This window comes from Triticum aestivum, chromosome 6A (assembly GCF_018294505.1).
Source record: "Triticum aestivum cultivar Chinese Spring chromosome 6A, IWGSC CS RefSeq v2.1, whole genome shotgun sequence".
Taxonomy (NCBI): domain Eukaryota; kingdom Viridiplantae; phylum Streptophyta; class Magnoliopsida; order Poales; family Poaceae; genus Triticum; species Triticum aestivum.
Window position 1 is genome coordinate 608,868,452 of NC_057809.1, and position 22,664 is coordinate 608,891,115.

The following is a 22,664-nucleotide window of genomic DNA, read 5'->3' on the forward strand; positions in this document are numbered from 1 at the left end:
TTAATGGTGGTTGTGAGACATTCGATGATATATATATATATATATATATATATATATATATATATATATATATATATATATAATTAGCTAGCTATATACAATTTCTCCTAATTGGTGCCTTCGGAGTCAGTGACATTAGCCTAATTGGTGCCTTCAGAGCACGATAACAATTGGAAGTGGTTCATGGGGGCGGTAGCGGGTAAAAGTATTCTCCTTTGGGATCTATGACCTGGTCGAGCAAAAATCCCGCTATTTCCTCTTGAATTGCTTCTATACGGTCCTCTGGTAGGAGCTTCTCCCGCACCTCTTTGAACTGTTAAGAAGGAGATCAATATGCATGTGTATTAGTTGTGTGACTAGATATCGATAATGGTGTAAAAATTGTGAATAGTATTCTGACAAACGTACCCATTCCTGTCTTTGAGATCTGCTCCTTTCGGACGCCATCATGCGAATGTTCTCGCAAACGTAGTATGCACACAGATTATTCCTCGGCGCCTGCTTCAGGGCCTTTACGAGAATGGAATTTGATCAGATAATAATTAATCAAGCATGATAATTAAAGAGATAGCAGCTAGCTAGCTAGTACTACTTAATTACTTACCTGGGGTCGATACCATTTCAGATTTTGTTTCCATTGGCCTGGAGTGACTTTGATGAACTTTGCCCAAGCCCTGCCCGCCGACAAAGAACATGAATAAATGGGTTATTAAATAGTTGTTATCAGGAAATGACGAACTAATTAAATAGGCCGAGATATAGTTAATAATGATTGAAATTACCTGTTGACTATCCCCTTCATGATGGTGTAGTCAGTTGGTTTCTTAAGTAGTGAGTCTAGTACTTCAACTGTTCCTTCATCAACTTTAATGATTAACAAGATCCAGTAAAATCTGCATGCACACACGTTTGCATGTCTTAATTAAGCGGGCATATGTAAGCAAAAACATGTAGCTAGCTAGTAGGCAAACACAGAATTTGTAGTACAAGACAGTGTGACTCACTCGAAGTTGTAAGGAAGTAGTATATCATCATTGTATTTGAGTCGCTTGAAGAACTCTAGCATGCTTTCCTCTACACTTTTTTCGTAATATGAATCTAATTTCCATGTGTATTCATTAATGGTATTTGGGTCAACGAACCCAATGCCATAGCGTCCACCTTTTTTCATTTCATAAATCTTCATCCTGCATAATACCAAAGAAAAGAATATAGTGAGGATAATTACAGGTAATGATTGATCAAAATGATCACTACAGCTAGCTTGAGACTTAAATTACAGAAAGAAATCACTTATAGACAATAGCAACTGACGATAGATTTGTCGAGTGCGTCTTGATTGTATAACTGAAATAGTTCTGAATACTCAACGGACACAACTTTCTCATGGTAGTAATGATCCTTCTTGACATCACCATGAGGGACTCTCGATTGCAATTCTTGGTAATGTCCATGTACAATTGATGCAATTCATACATTCTTGTTGGGAGCTTCTTGACCTCGTCTGGCTCGACCAAAGGTTGGCCCCGGACATATTTCCGTTTTATTTCCTCCTCTCTAGTCGGAGACATGGGCTCGATATCGAGGAGTTGTCCAACAGTGATCATGAGGCTTTTAGCCTGCTCATTATGCTCCTCGGTTATTACCATATCGCCCAGCCCGGAAACGTTAACGGTTTTCCCACAATAATGTTGGGCTCGCGTACTCTCATGTGTTGTTGGCACAACAAGCGGGGGGGTTGATTACGCCGCCTGTTCTCCTAGCTGGGGAACGGTTTTACCGCTCCTTTTGCCAGCTGATTTGCTCGAGCTCGAGCTCGCCTCTTTCTGTAGACGTGCTCGATTTAACTTCTTGATGTGGCACTCATAGTCTGTGTCAACAGGCTTGGGAGCTGGTGCTCTAGCCATACGAATGAAGTGGTCAATCTTTTCCTCAGGCACTTTCTCCCTTGACGGCGGTGGCGGTTTCGATGCAAAATGGGCTTCCACCTCGGCCTTCGATATGGCTACGTTTTCCTCCTCGGACTTGTCGTAAGGCCTCTACGGAAGAGGCGCGAGGCTTGGACCATATTGAAATCGCTTGCCTCCGCCTGTACCTCCAGTACTACCTCAACTTGTACCGCTACGCACCATAGCTGAGGCGGCTCTCTTCCGTGATTGCTGAGGCGGCGAAGACGGCTGACGTGGCTGAGTTGGAGGAGGAGGAGTGTCCTGAAGCTATGCCGAACTTGGAGGAGGAGTGGCCTGAAGCTGTGCCGGACTTGGAGGAGGAGTGGCCTGACGCTTTGCCGGACTTGGAGGAGGAGGAGTGTCCTGAAGCTGTGCCGGACTTGGAGGAGGAGTGGCCTGACGCGTTGGTGGACTTGGAGGAGCGGGAGTCTGCTGACTCGGTGGCGGACTTCGAAGAGGAGTCGGATGACGCGGTGTCGGTGGCCTTCGAAAGATGATGCAATCCTTTCTCCATAGGATGATACAATGGTTGACCTCTCCCAGTGTGTGCTCATCGTCACCTCCGGAAATGTCAAGCTCTAGCCCCGAATATTGGTCCACCACCTCATCAACCAAGACACGAGCATAGCCCGCTGGAATCGGGTTGCAATGGAAGGTTGCCTCGGGGGGATTTGTAAAAGCAAGGACGTCCGCCACCTTCATGGATATGTTCTTCATTTTGAAGTGTAGCTCGCAATTAGTGTTCTCCATGATGTCATCCACTGGGTAGCTATCCAGCAATGTGTCGCCCGGGGCGGAACCCACGCTGCTTCTCGGTATGGATGGGACGGTGCTATTCAATGCTAGATCATTCGCTAGCTACTGCAGCTGCTGAGACCCCCTTTGCTGGCTAAGTGAGTCGATCTGCTCCTGCTACCGCTGGAATTTGACTGCCAAGTCCACATGCGCTGATTCTAGGCCTTGAAGGCGTTCATAGTCCAGCTTCCTCCGCTCCTCCTCCATCTTCCCCTTCTTCTCCTACGCAATCTTCTTTCTCGCACGGGTTCTATAGTCGGCGTTCCAGTCCGAAAACACCTCATACCACGGAATAGCGCCCATGCCTCGTGTTCTTCCCGGGTGTTCAGGATTTCCCAGGGCACGCATAAGCTCGTCGTTCTCTCTGTTGGGCTGGAACACCCCCGATCGAGCCTCTTCTATTGCAACAAGTAGCTTATCTTCGGCTCCGTCCAGACATGCCTTCTTCGAAATTTTGCCTGTCTTCGGGTCCAACTCCCCCCCATGCGCATAGAACCAAGTCCTGCACCTGGGGGGCCAGCTCAATGTTTCTGGAGTGATACCTGCATCCTCCATCTCTTTCTCAGACTTATCCCACTTAGGCATTCCCACCGCATAGCCACCTGGCCCCAGCTTATGGAACTTATCCATTTTTGCGGCATTGACCTTGTTTATTCTCGACCGTTCCTTAGATAATTCCGAATCCTTGAATTTCATGAAATCGTCCCAATGAGCACTTTGCTTCTCTAGTGTTCCCTCGAATACTGGAGTCTTCCTTCCTCCCTTGACGTACTTGGCCCATTCACGATTCTTGTGGTTGTTGAATGTAACCGCCATCTTCCTAAGAGCAGCATCCTTGACTTTCTCCACATTTGCATCTGTGAAATGATCTGGTAGGGTGAAATGTTCCATGAGTGTTTCCCAAAGCAGAAGTTTTTGTCTGTCGTCGACAAAAGTAACTCCTGGACGTGGCTTTGCTGGCTCTCTCCATTCTTGAAGGGAGATCGGGAGTTGGTCCTTCACAAGAACTCCGCACTAACGAATGAACTTGTCCGCAATCTTCTTAAGCGCTAATGGTTCGCCATTAGGTTTGATGGCCTCGATATTGTACTTTACGCCCTCCTTCAACTTTTTGTTCGGGCCTCGTTTCCTTTTGCCTGAAGATTTGCTCGATCCGGATGGCTGAAAGAAGAAAGATTGATTCGTTAATATATCTTCAAGTCATTTAAAACATGTGATGATCACCAGATGCCTGCTTATATAAATATATATACCTCGCCGGTCTTTGTTGTTTCAAGATCAACATTTTCTTCGTCATGTTCATAGTTCATGACTTCATCAATTCGGCCGTCGCGATCGAATATCATATCACCCTCCCCGGTGTTGTTTAGATATTCGGAGCCGTCATAATCTTCTTCATTCCGATCATCATCTGGCCCGCGAGGATTGCGTATGATATTGAACAGGGCCTCTTCTCCTTCTCTGCTGGTATTGTCCGCCATAGGTTTTATTTAACTAATTCAAAAGAAATATATTCAAATTACAATGCATGGATGCAATCAATTAATAAGGAAAAACTGAATCAATCATAGTACATAATAAGCATCATCGAATATAATCTCGAATACGTCGTCTCGAATAATAGATATAATCTCGAATACATCGTCTCGAATAATATATATAATCTCGAATAAATCATCTCGAATATTATATATCGAATACATCACTAGCTAGCTAGCTAATAAAGATAGAATACTAGAGAGTAATCTAGGCGGTGGACAATCAAAGTGAAGGAACCATCACTGGATCATAGCTCGGGTGATCTCCCCAAAGAACCTGCCAGGTATTGGAGAACCTGACGTCCATAGCAACCATGTAGCGATGGACGTGCTCGTCCTCCTCTCTGACACGGCGACGTACCACCTCCGGCGGGGCTGGCTCCCTCCGCACCGAAAGTGGCCCACGCGAACGCCACCAAAGGAGATGAGGGTCGACGACAGGACCCGGGACCGGGTTCCTCACCAAGCGTCGCGCCCCTAAAGATAGCACCTCCCAGTGCCAGCCCGGTGAAGCCCAATCCAGGACATGGGTCCTCTGAAGCAGGACGTCGTCGCGAACGGGTCGACGGCGAGGATGCGGGCCGGGCAACTTTGACAACAAATACTATATGCCGCAAAAGTAAAGTAACATTTTTTAAATGATGGATTGTGATTTCATATATGCAAATTCTAAATTTTATAACTAAAACTAACATTTCTAATATTTCTATAACTAAAACTAAGATTTCTAATATTTCTATAACTAAAAAACATTTCTATATAACTAACATTTCTATATAACTAACATTTCTAATATAACTAACATTTCTATATAACTAACATTTCTAATATTTCTATATAACTTACATTTCTATATAACTAACATTTCTAATATTTCTATAACTAAAAAACATTTCTATATAACTAACATTTCTAATAATTCTATAACTAAAAAACAGAAAGATTGTGTGTGTGTGGTACATGGCAGCCGGGGCAGGAGCTCACTGGCGAGGCGCGACGACGGGGGGCGGCGACGGGGATGGGGACGGAGACGGAGACGGCGACGGGGACGATAGGGACGGGGACGGGGACGACGACGGGCGGTGACGGGGGCGGCGGCGACGGGGCAGAGGAGAAAGAAGCAGAGGGAGAGATGAGAAACTGACAAATTTTTTGAAGTGTTTTCTTATATAGAACAACCTTTAGTACCGGTTGGAGCCACCAACCGGTACTAAAGGTCTGTTTTGGCCAGGCCAAGCGGCGGGAACGACACCCCTTTAGTACCGGGTGGTGGCTCCAACCGGTACTAAAGACCCCCCCCCCCCTTTAGTACCGATTTGAGCCACCACCCGGTACTAAAGAGGGTGCGCTGACGCAGTTGCAGTGCAAAATGTTTAGTCTCACCTCGCTAGCCGAGGGGCGTTCGCACTGGTTTATAATCCCCAATGCGGTAGCTCCCTCGAGCTCCTCTCCAAAGCAGGCCTACTGGGCCTAAATGTTTTATGCTGCCCTGTGGGCCTACTGGGCCTTTGCGGGCCTGCATCCTGGCCCAACAACAGGTTGGGTTTCTAGTCATATGCAGGCCGCTGTGGCGCAGTAGGTGGGCTTTTTTCCTTTTTTTTGTTTTATTTATTTTTGAGTTGTTTTTTGCTGTATTTAGAGTTTCTTTGTGAATAGTTTTGCTTTAGGTACAAAACATTACAAACTTTCTGTTAGTACCGGTAGTTTACAAATTTGAATAGTTTAAATTTTGAATTATTTGAAATTTGTGTTAATCACTAGTTTGTGAATAACTTAACTTTGAAAATAGATTTTTCAGTGATTCTTTTTTCTTATGTTTAATATTAGTGTGTTTTGTCATTATATTCAATTTGGTAATGCTTAGGTTATTTTAAAAATGAAATGCCTTTGTAACGGATGAGTTTTCGTCCGAAACCCTGATACTTCGAAAGAGATTGTCCATTTTGTACACGAAGTGCATCTAGTTTTTGCGGTAACTCTCTCTACTTTTTTGCACATGCTATGTGGATGAAATTATGATACCATGCCAACTTTCAACCTTTTCTGAGTTCATTTGAAATGCTTTTCAATTTCAGGGTCATTTAGCTGAAAAAATCAGTAAATGCATGAAAGAATTTGCTTGCACGTAAAATTTCTTCGCGTTTCAAATGCCAAAACACATAACTAGCTACCCTAACTATTATAGAGATTCCCTTCTGGGTGTGAAACACAGAAGAAAGTGACGATAGTGAAGCCGATCACATCCCAGATCTTTGGTTGTGAAACTTTTTCTTCGCGTGTGTCCCTTTGCGTCGTAGCCATGGAAAATTTTCAACATTTAACTGGATGCTCGGGTCAATATTCACTGTGAATGGAGAAATTTCATCAAACTTTTCATAATCTCCTGACATGTCTGTCTTGTCATCCACTCCCACGATGTTTCTTTTTCCAGAAAAAACTATGTGCCGCTTTGACTCATCGTACGATGCATTCGCTTCTTTATCTTTTCTTTTTCTCGGCTTGGTAGACATGTCCTTCACATAGAAAACATGTGCCACATCATTGGCTAGGACGAATGGTTCGTCTGCATACGCAAGATTGTTGAGATCCACTGTTGTCATTCCGTACTGCGGGTCTTCCGTTACCCCGCCTCGTGTCATATTGATCCATTTGCACCGAAACAAAGGGACCTTCAAACCACGTCGATAGTCAAGTTCTCATATGTCATGTATATAACCATAATATGTTTCCTTTCCCGTCTTGGTTTCTGCATCAAAGCCGACACCACTGTTTTGGTTGGTGTTCTTCTTATCTTGGACGATCGTGTAAAATGTATTACCATTTATCTCGTACCCTTTGAAAGTCACTATATTCGAAGATGGAAACTGGGACAACAAGTATAGGTCATCTTCAATATAGACGTCATGCATGGTACATGTCTGCAACCAGCTGGTGAAACTCCTGATTTGTTCACGTGTAATCCAGTGATCAGACCGCTCCGGGTGTTTGGAGCGTAGCAAATTCTTGTGTTCATCCATATACGGAGCCACCAAGGCGGAATTCTGTAGAATTGTGTAGTGTGCTTCAGTGAGAGAATGGCCGTCCATACATACTCCTAGCATGCCTTTTCCATCCAGTCTGCCCTTATGCCGCGATTCAGGAACACCAATCGGCTTAAGGTCAGGAATAAAGTCAATAAAAAACTCAATGACCTCCTCATTTTCATGGCCCTTGGAGATGCTTCCTTCTGTCCTAGCACGGTTATGAACATATTTCTTTAAGATTCCCATGAACCTCTCAAAGGGGAACATATTGTGTAGAAATACAGGACCAAAACGTTAATCTCTTCGCATAGGTGAATTAGGACATGCGTCATGATGTTGAAGAAGGATGGTGGGAACACCAACTCAAAACAGACAAGACATTGCACCAAATCATTCTCTAACCTTGGTATGATTTCTGGATCGATTACCTTCTAAGAGATTGCATTGAGGAATGCACATAGCTTCACAATGGCTAATCGAACGTTTTCCGGTAAAAGCCCCATCAATGCAACCGGAAGCAGTTGCGTCATAATCACATGGCAGTCATGAGATTTTAGGTTCTGAAACTTTTTCTCTACCATGTTTATGATTCCCTTTATATTCGACAAGAAACCAGATGGTACCTTAATACTGAGCATGTATTCAAAGAAGATTTCCTTCTCTTCTTTGGTAAGAGCGTAGCTTGCATGACCCTGATGTATGTCGTCTTTTCCGTGCATATGTTGCTGGTCCTCCCGAGCCTCAGGTGTATCTTTTGTCTTCCCATACACGCCCAAGAAGCCAAGCAGGGTCACATAAAGATTCTTCTCAGGTGCATCACGCCGATTGCGGAGCGGACCTCTAGGTCTTTCCAATAGGGCAGGTCCCAAAATATAGATTTCTTCTTCCACATGGGTGCGCGTCCGTCAGCGTCATTCGGAACAGGTTGTCTACCAGGACCCTTTCCAAAAACCACCTTCAAATCCTTGACCATATCATATATATCAGCACCAGTACGGTGGCGAGGCTTCGTCCGGTGATCCACCTCACCTTTGAAATGCTTGCCTTTCTTTCTTATGGGATGCCTGCTCGAAAGAAAACGACGATGTCTCAAGTACACATTCTTCTTACAATTAGCCAAATATATACTGTCGGTATCGTCCAAACAGTGCGTGCATGCGCGGTATCCCTTGTTTGTCTGTCCTGAAAGGTTACTGAGAGCAGGCCAATCATTGATGGTCACGAACAGCAACGCCTTTAGGTCAAATTCTACCCCCCATGTGCTCATCCCATGCACGTACACCTGTTCCATTCCACAGTTGTAAGAGTTATTCAACTAATGGCCTTAGGTACACATCAATGTCGTTGCCGGGTTGCTTAGGGCCTTGGATGAGCAATGACATCATAATGAACTTCCGCTTCACGCACAACCAAGGAGGAAGGTTATACAAACATAAAGTCATAGGCCAGGTGCTATGGTTGCTGCTCTGCTCCCCAAAAGGATTAATGCCATCTGCGCTTAGACCAAACCATACGTTCCTTGCATCATCTGCAAACTCCTTCCCGTACTTTCTTTCAATTTTTCTCCACTGCGACCCGTCAGCGGGTAGTCCTAACTTTCCGTATTTCTTACGGTCTTCTCTGTGCCATCGCATCGCCTTGGCATGCTCTTTGTTTTGGAACAAACGTTTCAACCGTGGTATTATAGGAGCATACCACATCACCTTGGTAGGAATCTTCTTCCTGGGGCGCTCGTCCTCGACATCACCAGGGTCATCGCGGGTGATCTTATAGTGCAATGCACCGCATACCGGGCAAGCGTTCAAATCCTCGTACTCATCGCGGTAGAGGATGCAATCATTAGGGCATGCATGTATCTTCTGCACCTCTAACCCTAGAGGGCAGACAGCCTTCTTTGCTTCGTACGTACTCTCGGGCAATTCGTTGTCCTTTGAAAGCATATTCTTTATCATTACCAGCAACTTTCCAAATCCCTTGTCAGATACACCATTCTCTGCCTTCCATTGTAGCAATTCCAGTGTGGTGCCCAGCTTTTTCTTGTCACCTACGCAATTCGGGTACAACAATTTTTTGTGATCCTCTAACATGTGCTGTAACTTCTTCTTCTCCAAATCACTTGTGCAGTTTCTCTTTGCATCGGCAATGGCCCGACCTAGATCATCAACGGGCTCATCCGATGCCTCTTCTTCAGCTTCTTCCCTCATTGCTGGCTCAGCTTCTTCCCGCATTACCGGCTCAGCTTCTTCCCTCATTGTTGTATCATCGTATTCAGGGAACCCATGGCCAGGATAGCTGTCGTCGTCCTCTTCTTCTTCATTGTCTTCCATCATAACCCCTCTTTCTCCATACTTGGTCCAAACATTATAGTGGGGCATGAAACCGGACTCAAACAGGTGGACATGAATGGTTCTTAACGTAGAGTAATTGTGACCATTCTTACAGCCAGCACATGGACAAGGCATAAACCATCTGCCCGCTTGTTTGCCTCAGCCGCAAGCAGAAAAGTACGCATGCCATTAATGAACTCGGGAGATCATCGGTCATCGTACATCCATTGCCGGCTCATCTTCAATACACAGCACCGAAAACACCAAATTAATACAATACATAAAGATCATACAACACTTAAATGCAACAAACAAATAACTCTCTAGCTAAAGAATTTAAATGCAACAACAAATGCGATCAAGACCGCAACTAAGATAACAATTGATCCAACATCATAATGATACCAAGCCTCACTATGAATGACATATTTTCTAATCTTTCTAATCTTCAAGCGCATTTTCTCCATCTTAATCTTGTGATCATCGACAACATCGGCAACATGCAACTCCAATTCCATCTTCTCCCCCTTAATTCTTTTCAATTTTTCCTTCAAATCCTCGTTTTCTCTTTCAACTAAATTTAACCTCTCGACAATAGGGTCGGTTAGAATTTCCGGTTCAACTACCTCCTACATACAAATATCTATGTCAACTTGATGGGCATAATTTGTCATAAACACGTAATGCGATGAATAGTTTTAAAAGGAAATATACCACATCCGAATAATAACCCGGACGAGGCCCGACGGGGACGGATATCAAAACCATGACACTATGTATAACAAACAATGTATGGGTAAGATAATTATACGAGTAACTATATATCCAAATCACACAAACATTATTTTTTTATATATAACTTCATGAACAAGAGGCTCACCACAAGATGGTGCCGGTGACGGGATGTTGCGGGCGATCGACGGTGGTTACGACGGAGATTTAGAAGGCACTAAGTAAACCACACCTACATATGCAAAGTAAGTGTTATTTTTGACCTCAAATTGCATATAAATCAAATACTAGCACATATATATAATTCCTCCCAAATTACTAAAATCAAAAATCAATCACTATATAAAGCATTGCACGAGCTAATCTAGCAATGAGGGATGAAAGGACAAAGTTGCTAAGCTTTGTGATCATTTGAATGGATGGGGGCCTTCAAATCTTGACAAATTTTGGGCAAAATATGTGATGAGCTTGAGAGGAAGAGGGAAAAGAACAGAGAGGAGAGGGGAAAGGGGAAGAACAGAGCGAGCTCGGGTGGACGAAGGGTCTATGTAGGACGACCTTTAGTACCGGTTCGTGATACGACTCGGTACTAAAGGTGCTGGTGGGGCCCCGGACTGACAACATCTTGCCACCACTCACTTTAGTACCGGTTCGTGGCACGAACCGGTGCTAAAGGTTCACCACGAACCGGTACTAATGAGAGCGGCCGGCTAGCCGTTGGAACCGGTACTAATGTGCTTCACATTTGACCCTTTTTCTACTAGTGCGTTTTCACTACTATACTTGTACCGACTTTCGTATTCTTATTTTTGGAAAAAGCCTAACAAATAGAAAAGGAGGGAGTAGTGACTTACACTCTTACAAACTTAAATTGAATGAATAAATAAATAAATAACTGAATGCAACTTTCAGAAAAGAATATTTCCTGGACACATATAGCGCATTTTTCTAACACGATCGAGGTTAATCACCAGCCACTGTACCTTGATGGCTTGATGCGCATCCCGTGCGTAGCTCGGAGAATATTTCCACAGACAAAAATAGCAAAACTTGCAAGAAGATGTTGAAGCCCGGTATGCATTGGTCAGTGCAGGAAAATAGCGAGCTGAGATCTCACTTTACATTGACTGTCACCGTTATAGACCAACACTGGTTGACACTTATAAGTACATTATTTGTACTATATATGTATGCTTCACACACCACGCACGCATGCAAGTACTCCCTCTGTAAACTAATATAAGAGCGTTTAGATCACTATTACTTCATTACTATTTTAGATTGATCTTTTTCACTCAATCACTCTGATAGACTTGCTAGGACTGATACGTACGATGTTTCATTGCACAGACCACGTGATGGGCGCGACACCGGCATTGGTGTCGAGCCCCAGGGCATTCCACACGGCGGCTGATGTCCCCAGCTCGTCATCCCCGCAGTCATCGCACACGTCCACAACCATCGCCCTCGCGCCGCGCCCAGTTTGCGTGCTCGTGATGCCTATGAACTTGTTGCACAGGCTCCCGCCCGCGTACAGCTCCGTAGGCAGCGTTGTCAGGAAATCTCCGTCGCTGTGGTATATGCCGTCACACGCTGCCGGCCCGCCGCCCTCCTCTCCTTCTTCATACCCGTCCACTGTCATCGTTCCTGCCTGGAGGCCGGCAAGAGACGCCCCTGGATCAGCGTGGTGCCGGGCCACGACGCATGATACAGCCTGCAGGAACACAAGAACGCCTAAGATAGCCACGACCTTGGTGGTGTTCGCCATCGTAATTACCGAGCGAGCTCTTGCTTGCGTTTATAAGCTATAGCTTTGCTTGCATTCCTGTGTGATTTACTCTCTTAAGGCTGTTGTTTCGGCGAGTTTATGTAGGATCGTGCTGCAGCCTGGAGACAAAACAGCCGAGCTAAGGCAGCAGGTCACCCATGGCATAGGGAACTCGGTACTGATTTTCAATCCATGCGAGGACGACAAGTTCGAATGCATCGTTTCACCCTCCAAGGTGGGACCTGCCAAACACAAGACAGGAAGAAATTTAGACAATAGACATGTTTTTATTGGTGCCCGTTCTCTCAACGACTATCAGGTTCAGCACCAAATAAAGGACATGGTTGTAGGTTGCGTTTTCTTCCGATATTTATTGGCTCACAACGTCGTATCAACACAAGATACAAGCATAATAAGTTTACATCCGGATTGGAAAAGTTTACATACAACCTCAACCTTAGCAAAGCTCATTGAGGTTCAGATTGAGGGGGAGTGTTAGAATAGTTGTATAAGGATAGGACTTGTTGTTTAAATTTGTACTTCATCTCTATCTCTTCTCTCTCTCTCTCTCTCTCTCTCTCTTAGCTTTCCTCTCCTGACTTATGTAACAATCGCTCTGATCGATCTCCACAACTTGTACGCCAAGGCTTATGCCATATATATACAGATGCGGCCCGAGACAAAGGGTTCAACGCTTTCCAATCTATTTTACAGCCCGTGCGTTACAACATAGAACACATTATAAAAATGCAAGGGAAAAAACAGAAAAGGACTATGTAGTACTCCCTCCGTAAACTAATATAAGAGCGTTTAGAATACTAAAGTAGTGATCTAAATGCTCTTATATTAGTTTACAGAGGAAGTATGTTTTTACCTTCTCACGGCGCCCTAGATGTGCAGCGTATTAGCCATTACCTACTATCTTGTCCGTCTGGCCGTCATACACCACTGTGATGGCTCCACATGATGGCAGCTTGCAAGGTGTGGCAGCCTTGGTGATTCGGCCACTTAGCCCCGGCCTCCTACTCCTCTACCCAATGATTCAGCCTACGGGAGCACGCAAGAACGTACCTGTGGAAGGCAGGTGTCCTTAGCTAGCGAGACCTAGCTGTGTGAGCATCTGGTCTAGGGCGTCCATCCTCTTTGGTTAGTCAGAGGCCAACACGACAACGGACAGCTCCAAGATATAAAGCATTAGGAACATGGAGCATGTACATCACAATAAAACCAATGGACAACATGGCACAACAGCACCCGAGAATATGTCGAGGAGGCCACATCTTCCTCGACTCCGAATGCCATCTATAAAGTTTTTTGTTTCCATATACCATAAATGATAGGTGATAAAACGACATGATTTTTGGAATCTAATCCTGAAATACGAGGTCACAAGTGGACATGAAGAAATGGTTGAACCCAATGGCAATGAGATGGCTCCAACCTTAGAGAGTTAGAGGTATATCTTAGCAAGCGTGCAAGTGTTCCTTACAATCATTGGTTCATGAGTTTTTTTTTGCAAGAGAAACTTTCAATCTATTCATCTTCAATGATGATAGTACAACGAACACTAGAAATAATAAAGATTACATTCAGATTCGTAGACCACCAAGCGACGACTACAAGCACTGAAGCGAGCCGAAGGTGCGCCGCTCTCATCGCCAGAGCCGGGGAAACCTTGTTGTAGTACACAGTCGGGAAGTCGTCGTGCTAAGGCCCCATATAACCAACGCATCAGAACAGCAACCGCCACGGATGAAGAGTGTAGATCAGAAGGTTCCACCTGAACGAATTGCGAACGACGAACAGATCCGAGCAAATTCACCAAAGACAGATCCACCAGAGACACACCTTCACACGCCCACCTATGATGTTAGATGCATCACCGAAACGGGGCTAGGCGGGGAGACCTTTATTCCATCTCGGAGCCGCCACCGTCTCGCCCTCCTGAGTAGGACACAAACCCTAACAAAGCTCGAAAAAAATGTAAAAACGAAGCCCTCCCACCGGCAAGGGCCAAGATCCACTCCGCGTCCATGGCCCTAAGGCCAACGAAAACATCCTTAAAACATAAAACGTCCACTCGTTTATGAGTTGATCCGGATTCACAAAAGTGTCAGGTTCTCCTAATCCAAAATATGCACGGTCTGAAAGGTAGATCCATTGAAGAATTGGTATAGAGAAATAATCATGCTTTATGATAGCACACAAGAAGTTCCGGTTGAAGATTTACATATAAAGGTTACACTAATGAATGATTCAGGACTAGCAGTAATAAAAAACGCACTCGTTCAAACTTCTTCGAGCACTCCTCCCTATCCAACTACTGTTCTTCCACCCGAGCGTAGTAGCTGGAGGAGGCGCCGCTCGAGTGAGAGTGTGGCTTCTTGACCATCTATGTCCATGGTCGACAATGACCCGTATCAACCCACGGGCATATTTACTAGTTTACGATAAAAGAACAAGACCGTATTTGATTTCTACATTTGCATGGACACAAATGCCCAGAAAAAAAAAGGAAAAACACAATCCACTCTGACTCAACCGCCGCCCCACTGCTTCAACCGCCGCGGCCACCCCACTCCTACAATGTTTCCCCATTATCTTCCCCGACGGCTTCCCATAGTCGGCCCCAGCAGTAACTCCTGGTGACCCCGGGACGTGGATGGCCAGGCCGGCCGCGCAGGACACCTGCAGGAAAACAAGGACGCTAAGGGCATCTCCAATGGGAGACGCTCAAATAGGCGCTTATGGCAAGGATTTTAGGCTAAGCGTCTGTGCTAGAGTCTGCACCTCCAACGCAAGTCGCAAATAACAGGCGCTCCACGAGTTAAAAATGAACAGAAACGTCAAGCGAAAAGGCTGGAGCGCTCGATGCCTAATTTTGCTGCGGCGCTAACAAATGAGCGGGTTTTGGCTGGGAATAAGACATAACGGATGGGATTTTGACCCTGGCGTCCCGTCTTAGCGCTCCTGTTGTAGATGCCCTAAAGATTACCACCGCCTTGCTAGAGCTCGGCACGGCGGTTCAGCGATCGAGCTCCTGCTTGCATTTAAAAGCGACGTATATGTTAGCTTGCCATGTGCCCTTTATATTTTCTCTCAAGGGCGTTGGTTGAGGGCTTTATGTACTCGTGTTGCAACATGTAGACAAAACAATCTACGTACTCAGACACGTGACGTGCATGCCAACCTCGTGTGGCTCATCAAAGAGCCTGCAGACAAAACAAGGATTCTTCCCTCGTAGTATACTAGCCTTCCCCGCGCGGCGGCACGCCACGGCTGTCAATACGGCACATTTGTATTTTCATATTGAAATAAATGCTTATTATTTTATGATAGGATATTATTTTACATTGAGTTATATTTATGCGCCCTATCAATATGTTGCGTTTATACATGATGCATTTGTTGTATACAGTGAATTTCAGTTTAAGTAAAATAACTATGTGAATAAGGTTGTAACCACAATAGAGGAAGTCATACTTAATTAGAATCAAATCGAAAAGGAGACATTTATCTTCACCATGTGTGGTACATATTAGGGAAAGCACATGCTGATATATTTTTAATAAGATTAAACATGGTACATTCACTTCTAGTGTACTTCATTCTGGTGGAGCTCCCTGTTGGATTCGTGCCCATGATGAAGTGTTAAATGGCCTTTGCAAATTGTTACAGAGACATAATGTGATTTTTTTGTGCACGAGTATATTTTTTTTTACCTTTAATCTTTTTTCATTCCAAGTGTGGAAAGTGTAGATGTCCCCTGAGTTACCTGTTCATTTGAGCCACTGCTCACTAGTTGGATCTTGTGTTATTTTCTATATAGTACTATATAATTTCTTTTTTGCGAGGAAAAAGAAGTTTTATTCCATAATAATAGTGTTACAATCAAGAGGTAGTAATTGTTCTATAAATGGGGGTCCTTGCCCAAGCCACACAGAGGTGGCACGTTGGTTACGACTATTTAGAGCCGACCAATATATAAATTAATTGTTTAACATACACAATAAATAATTATGCACTCCAGGTCAATATAACAATGTTTTATAAGTGAAATTAAGATATCTGGAATAACCAGTGGAGCAAAAATCTAAGAGCAAATGCTAGCAAAATGTCCATAAACAAAATGTACTAAACCTTAAAAAAATGCATGGAAGCCTTCCCTTGAAATTCAGATCTTACATGCTCATGCATCATAGAACAAGTTTAGATATCTTGAGACATGAGCATACAATTGGGATGAACATTGATCCAATCTAAATAACTTGGACACAACAAGATCTAAGGTAAAAGCGAGAAGGCTGAACATTTATTGCCAGATATGCGCCAAGTGACCAAACATGCTGTAATAATCTGTCCCAATTTAGTAGAACTCTCTCAGATAAATAAAGCGAGTAAGAAAGTTCAGGCATGTAATATTTTGAACGCAATACGGGTCTGTTTCTGACCGTTGTACATGAATTAAAACACAGAACCGGAGACCTGATTAAAAAATCTGAAATCCCACGTATTCACAAGAAAAGCTTATTATGAGAAAAACTTAGCAAGTAACCAGACACATGCGGACTATTAGCCTGTACTGCATTCTCAAATTCACTTTCCATCAAAGGCTTGCTGAACCAAATCCTTTTGAAACGTACCTATATTCAGTGAACACAACATGAACAGTATTAGTCCGTCTGCTCTAATATGCCACGAATGGCAAATTTCAAAGCAATAAGTTTTTGTGCACGCACTTTAATGCTCCAAGAATTCTCCGATGTACTTATTCAACCAACTATTGTTGGTAGCTCTTATCTACAAACTGGATTTTATGTTGTACTCTTTGTAAACTAATATAAGATCGTTTAGATCACTAAGTAGTTCTCCTTGTACATAGCATTTTCCCCTGACCTTCTAGTGACCGGGAAGACACATGATTTTTCCGACGGCCTGCGAGCAAAGGACCAGGAAGACACGTGATTTTTCCGACGGCCTGCGAGGCAACGGGGAAGCAGCGGTGAGTATGCACATCAGCCGGCAATGGTGGTAGAAAATGGGCTGTTCCAGGAGACAAAGTTCTGTACCAGTGCACAGCAAGCCAGTTACTATAATTAGTTCTCAGTCTTTTGATGCCTTAGAAGCACAAAAAAATGCCATGAAGCCTTTAGCGTTCCTAAATATGTCTTCTTTGAGATTTCAATACACACTACATAGTCCAAAATCTCTAAAAAGACTTATATTTAGGAACGAAGGGAGTATCAAATAGGAAATATACAATTGTACGGATCACATATGACAGTTTATACCAATACTTTGGATGGAAATAAGCAAAACTAACATCCAATGGAGGTTATTCAACTATTATGACGGTAGCAGAAGAGTGAGCGACACATCCGGTGCAGGTAGTGACCCTAGAAATAAGGAATAGTATTTTCATGGGTTAATTATCCTTTTGCCCTCAGTGGTGTCCATGTACTCAGTTTTGCCCTCAGATGCGAATTGTCCTCAGTTTTGCCCCTACTCCGAGCACAACAACTATGACGAGGCCAAACGGTCATATTTGAGTCCATTCCGTCCGCCGGCGTTAGTAGTTGTGGGTCCGGAGTTTACACGTGGGACCTCGTGGACGTGGGTCCGGAGCTGACATGTAGGCCCGTGCAACTAACTCCCCAAATCATTCTAGCTCACACCCATCCGCCCGGTCGGCTGTCCTGCGCCGCCGCCGCCGCCACCTGCGCCGCGGCCAGCACCTGCCCCGCCACCAGCTGCACGGCCTGCTCCACCGCTACCTCCCTGCGCCTATGCTCCACGGCTACCTGTGACGCCCACCACCTCCCCGCGACGCCATGGGTGGGGCGCCCGCCACCTGCTCGATCCGCGGCGCGGCCTCCTTCCGTGCGCCCGGCCGGAGCGCTCAAAGGTGGGGGGCTGCTGGAGCTATTTAAACTAGGAGAAAGAATGCTAGGGCGAAATGGTGAGCAGCGGCGACCCCGGAGTATTTGGCGAGGCAGGTATCGGGCTGGAGATCCGCCGCGTCCACGACTGGGTTCCCGAGGGGTAAGTCTCGCCTCTTGTTTAGATTGAGCTTAGTTGTGCATTTGAACACTCGATTCGAGTAGGTTTGCCCAATTAGTGTGCTGATTGCGTCTCTGTTTTTCGCCGGTTAGGATGGAGTTGCGGTTTGCTTTCATGGTGCACATTAGATGGGACCGGTACATGTTCGATGCAAAGGATAAGAAGAAATACCAAGGAGGTTTTGATTATCGGTTGCCAATGGCTAGTAATTGGAGTTGCAGACAATTTGGGGAGGTAATTTGTAGCCAATATCCTTGGGGTTTGCTTGATGAAGTGGTATACAAATACTATGATGGGGAAAAGAATTGGGTGACAGTTAGTAATGATGAAGAGCTAGCTACCATGTTTGTTAGGCATAAAGAGAAAGATAATTTTCATGTGAGGCTGCAAGTTGATGTGCTTGAGCAGGCATTTGGACCTAGGATGGCGGGTGCAACATCTCGGGGAGAACCAAGTCGTCGTAATGGCATCTCTAGCCAGAACAATTCAGTTGGTGCACGGCGACGTGGTGGCTCGACAAGTGTGGGCAACAACAGTAGGGCCCCCCTTGAAGTGGAGCCTGATGGCTACAATTCTGGGGTTGATGAAGAGAAGCTATATTCTGATGTTATTCGGAATTTACGACGGGCGCCTCGGACTGAAAATCAAGATGAGGCTCACAATGTAGTCCGTGTGGATGATGACGCGATGGGTGAGGACGAAGACCTTGCAGCTGTTGAATGGGAGAAGGTACAGTTTTTGCATCCATGAATGAGTGTAGAAATGCACTTGTGACATACTGCATCAAGGTAGAACGTACTTTCAAAGTTGACAAGAATGATCAAGTACGTTACAAAGTGCACTGTCCGACTGAAGGTTGTCCATGGAGGTTGCTTGCATCTAAAATGCGGAATAGCACTAATGTTCAGGTCAAAGTGAACCCTTTTAAGCACACATGCCAGGAATCAACCCTTAGAAAGGATACAATCAGTAGAGCCAAGTCAAGATGGGTGGCAGAAGAAGTAAAGAAGTGGGTGAAAGAAAATCAGCAAGTGGGTCCAAAGGAATTGCAGAAGAACATCAAAGATAAGTTCAAGATAGATTTACCATACACGAGGTTGTTCAATGGTAAACAACATGCTATGGATTCTATTTATGGTAGCTGGCAGGAAATTTTTCAATTGTTGTATTCATTCAAATGTGAAGTGGAGAGGACAAGCCCAGGTAGTATTGTAGATATTGATCACCACACCATGGAGTACACATTCAGGGGAGTGACAAAGACCAAGGAATGCTTGTCGCCGGGGTTTTTTGGCAGGCTGCAGGCCTTATTTGGCTATTGATGCCACTTTTCTCACAGGGAGGTTTAAAGGACAGTTAGTAGCAGCTTGTGCAGTTGATGCACATAGTTTTGTATTTCCAGTTGCCTATGGTGTGCTGGAGACAGAGTCTGAGGAGAGCTGGACTTGGTTTTTGCATAATCTCCGCCGGGCTATTGCACATCCCAATGGGTTGGTCATTCATACAGATGCCTGCAAAGGTTTAGAAGTGGCCGTGGACAATGTGTTCCCTGGAGTAGAGCATAGGGAATGCATGCGTCACCTTGCTGCAAATTTCATGAAGAAATTCAAAGGAAAGGTGTATACCGACAATTTATGGCCAGCATCTTTGACATGCAGTGTGAAGAAGCACAACTACCACTTGAGGCAGTTATACATGAATCCCAAAGTGAAAGAATACTTGGAAACACACCACTCCAAGTTATGGGCCAGAAGCCAATTCAGTGAAGTGAGCAAAGTTGACTATGTGCACAATAATCTAGCAGAGTCTTTCAACTCAACGATCCGGAAACTAAAGGGTCATTATGTGGTGGATTTGCTTGACAGGATAAGGATAGAATACATGCAGAAATTTCATTATCGTGCAGGAATAGCCGAGGCAAAATTCATGGGCCACATTATCATCCCTGCCGTGATGAATGAACTGAAGCAGAAGACAACAGGCTTGGAAATGAACATGACTCTTTGCTCGGGTACCACAGCAGAGATATCATATTTGGATAAAGAGAAGAGGGAATGGAGATATCCAGTGGATTTAGAAGCTAGAACTTGCAGTTGTAGGCAATGGCAGATAACTGGGTTGCCATGCATTCATGCCTTGTTTTTCATCACTTCTCTCCCAGGTCCAGCAGGGAACATACAACAGTATGTGCATGATTACTACTCTGTTGCAAGGTTCAAAGCCACATATGCTTATGCCTTGCCTGCTATGGAGGGAAAACAACAATGGGACATGGTGGACCCTGGATTCAAGCTTTGCGCTCCAATTCTGAAGAGAGCAGCAGGTAGACCAAGGAAGAGTCGAATCAGACCTCGCAGCGAAGGAGCTGGACTTGGAGCGAGGAAGCGTAAGTGCACAAGGTGTGGTGGGTCTGGTCATTTTGGTAAGTATTGTGATAACACAGTAGATCCAGCGTTCGGAGAGAGTTTCGATGAAGGCTTCGATGAAAATGTTGGTCAGCAGCCGGTTGCCTCAACAGATGATGAAAATGATGGTCAACAGCCGGTTGCATCAGATGAGGATTTTGACGAGGTTCCAAATGATGATGGTCAACAGCCGCATGATTTTGACGATGATCCAAAATATCCTCCAAATAATGATTCAAGTGAGGCTCCAAATGGTGATCCAAGTGAGGCTCTAAATGGTGATCATGGTGATCCAAGTGAGGCTCCAAATGATGATCCAAGTGAGGCTCCAAATGGTGACCAACCTTCTGTTGTTGTGAGTTCTGCTAGGTATGTAAATCTTGCAAGGGTCAAATACTACTGTACATCTATCACTTGACATGATCTCATTACCGTTTATGTTTTGCACAGCTCTATGGTAGGTTTGAAGAAGACGCGCAAGGTACCGACAACCAAGAGAAGAAGAGAAGAAACAATGAGCACAAGGTGCACGAGGAGCAAAGTGATGGCAAGAAGCTCAAGGAACAGACAGAAGCCCCAACGCTATCTATGAATAATTATGAAACATTATGAATAAGGGATGATGTTGTATTATGAAACATTTATCACTTGACATGTTGTATTTCTGTTGGATGATGTTGGACCTATGTTAGAAGTATGTTTGACATGATGTTTAAATATCTGTTGGATGATGTTTGAATGAGCACATGGTTTTTCCTTTTTTTGATTTTTTTGAATTTTGTTTTGCTCATTTAAATTCTGGTCAAACCTAACTTTGACCAAGATTTAAACAAGTCTAAAACATCAAAATGAAAAACTAAGCCTGGATACTTCTTAGTCAATCCAAAATGAAGTTGTGGTGAGCTTTTTGAAATTTTCATGAAAAATGTGCTAAAAAGAGGGGTCCAAAGGTAGGGTAAACGGCCTCATTTCTAAGCAAGGTTTTTTCGACCTTGTCTAAATCAGCCAAATAACTTTCCTACACATATATTCTATATGTACAGACTATGTGCGCTGGTTTTTCCATTTTTTGATTTTTTTTAATTTGTTTTGCTCATTTGAATTCTGGTCAAACTTAACTTTGACCAAGATTTAAACAAGTGTAAAACATCAAAATGAAAAACTAAGCCTGGATCCTTCTTAGTCACTCCAAAATGAAGCTGTGGTTAGTTTTTTGAAATTTTCATGTTCATTTCCCCAAAACACTTCTCTTCACTTCATACAAGAGAGTTTGAGATACTCGAGATATCATACAATACACATGAACTTATCATTTAAATGTATGTAAAGCTTGTTTATCAACTTAAATCGTTAGTATATGACATAAGAAGACTATGTGCGCAGGTTTTTTATTTTTCTGATTTTTATTTAATTTATTATGCTCATTTGAAATCTGGTCAAACATAGCTTTGACTGCTCCAAACCCCTCCCAAACCCCGCTAACCCTAGCGCTGAACAAGGACCGTTCATCTAACCCTAGCGGCGATCAAGGGCCGTCGATCTAACCCTTCTAGAAGGAATCTGCGGGGAGGAGGGGGGCGATCCGCGAGATGCAATCTGATTGGCTGGGAGATTGTTTTTTTAACAAATACCGGGCGCGCTGGATGGACCGTTGGGCCGTCTCGTTGTCTGGGCCTGAGACCGCAGTAAATAGCCCGTCTCAGCCTTTCCAGGCCTTGCATGCATGGAGGCGGCGACGTGGGTTTGCATGCGCGGGAGGCGGCGACGTGCATGCATGCGAGCGAGGCGAGCGAGGCGCGCTAGGCGAGCTAGGCTAGCGAGGCGAGCTAGGTGGTTCAGTGCAGTGGTTCAGGGCAGCGATTCACATGCACCGCCCGGTCAAAGAGCTATGCAGTGATTCAGATGCACGCACGCGCCCCATGCATCGTTTTCGTGCAAAAATTTAAGTGTGCAAAACGTAACGGATACACACACGCGTCCGGATTCACACACGCACCGTTCTCATCCTTTCTCTCTTTCTCTCCCACCCACAGGCCTATAAATGGGGTGCCTCTCTTCCTCTCCCAC